Source organism: Sinocyclocheilus grahami, unplaced genomic scaffold, assembly GCF_001515645.1.
Source record: "Sinocyclocheilus grahami isolate Dianchi unplaced genomic scaffold, SAMN03320097.WGS_v1.1 scaffold23877.1, whole genome shotgun sequence".
NCBI classification, from domain to species: domain Eukaryota; kingdom Metazoa; phylum Chordata; class Actinopteri; order Cypriniformes; family Cyprinidae; genus Sinocyclocheilus; species Sinocyclocheilus grahami.
This window is the reverse complement of record NW_015519286.1, coordinates 1,084-2,833: the sequence shown is the minus strand read 5'-3', so window position 1 is coordinate 2,833 and position 1,750 is coordinate 1,084. Positions and strand designations below refer to the sequence as shown.

Below are 1,750 nucleotides of genomic sequence, written 5' to 3'. Positions count from 1 at the left end.
TATATATATATATATATATATATATATACACACACATATATAATACATGATAACATCAAAATTAGGCAGTATTTAAATTGGCAGTGTGCCGGTTTTTTTCTATCCACTGTATACATTTGTACCAAATACAAATTTATGTACATTATATATATATATATATGTATATATATATTATATATATATATTGACACATACCTGCAGCATCACATATCCAGTTCCACACTGAAACGAAAAGCAACATTTCTGTGTTACTAAATAAATATTAGAAATAACAGAATCTATTGCATTGACAGCCTTGATGTCTATAGCTGCTGAATGTCAATGCATTTAAATGGCATTGAATAATTAATTATTTGATTGATGAGCCTATTAATCTCTCACCTATGTGTGGAATGTAGCCAGTGCAATCTAAAGAAGATCAGAGAGAAAGAAAGATTATCAGAAAGCCTGTTTTCACATCTAAACTAATAAAACTGCTGCTTGTGATTTTTGGAATGCACAGTATTGTATTCCAGAAAATACCAGACTATCTGATTTAGAAGCTTTGTTTTTGAAATTCCACTTGGTGCCACTAGTGGAGCAGATATCACTTACAGCATCTGTAGGTAACTATCCTTCAAAAGCAATTCTGGGACATTAATGTCATTGCCTTCTCACCGATCTTCTGGGTCTTTTGTTTTTGTACCAGCCACAGTCTTGGAATGAGCTCCTACAAAACACAATTGTGCTTAATGTCAGTGCTGCTGGTTATTAGATAAATGAAAAATGAAATGTGCTCATTTTTAATTTATGGAAAGTCTTTGAATGTTGTATGTGTTTTCAGAGGCATCACACCTTGTCCAGATGTTCCCCAAGCACGACCCCTATGAGCAGCTCCACAGCAGACTGCAGGTGCGACAGGTGACCCCGCTTCCACTGCAGCTCCACGTCATCCAGCATCATCAACACCGCCTCACCCGGCCAGATACCATGCTGAGAGAGAAAGACCAGAAGCAAATATAGAACAGCCACATTCCAAGTTTTCAGAAATGTTCGTTTGTGCACATGTCAAAGGCAGGTCAATGGAGTTGTTTGTAACAAGAGAACGAGAGATGATACTTCACTAACAGTATTTACTGATATTGAGTTACACACAAATTACTCCTAAGAAAAACTCTGAGAAAGGAATGCATTATTAATTAGGCATGAGAAAGGTAATGCTCTATTGAAAGGATACATGTCCCTATAGACTTAAAGGTGTGTAATTGTATCGATGTTTAAATGCTTTCTCGTATCCAGGTTAATGTGTGACAGCTAATAGCTAGCCATTTGAAGGTTGACCTCCTTGAAGAGTGTTAACACTGCGGCTCTGAGACGCTTCAAATCATCTGCCTCAACCATGATGCGAGTTTGGGCTGTTTAGCTATTTAGTATATGAAAGAGCAAACTGCATTTATTCAGGTATTGTCGCATAATGCATCCACTCTTAAAAATAAAGACTGCAAAAGAGCGATGCCACAGAAGAACCATTTGGTTCCCTAAAGAACCTTTCAATGAACAATTCCTAAAAAAGGCTTACATTTAGTAAGCTGAAGAACATTTTTCCACTTTTCTTTTATGCAATGGAAAGGTTCCATGGATGTCAAAGTTTCTTCATGGAACCATAGATGCAAATTAAGAACATTTATTTTTAACAGTGCACTACTTTGAAAAATTGGAGGTAGTCAGGGTTTCTGCAGGTTTTGTGTCTTTTTAAGACCAAGAAAAAAAA

At 36.2% G+C, this 1,750-nt stretch overlaps 1 long non-coding RNA gene across 1 annotated transcript in view; it reads right to left on the bottom strand.

Annotated features, from left to right (window-relative positions):
• Window positions 1-193: 193 nt before the first annotated feature.
• The window catches only part of LOC107580059 (uncharacterized), a 2,640-nt gene continuing 1,083 nt past the window's right edge, over window positions 194-1,750 (bottom strand). Inside the window, exons 2-5 of the long non-coding RNA XR_001608580.1 lie at window positions 835-972; window positions 658-709; window positions 382-408; window positions 194-222 (exon numbers count right to left, since the gene is read on the bottom strand). This is a non-coding gene — a long non-coding RNA (uncharacterized lncRNA). The remainder of the gene's footprint in view (window positions 223-381; window positions 409-657; window positions 710-834; window positions 973-1,750) is intronic.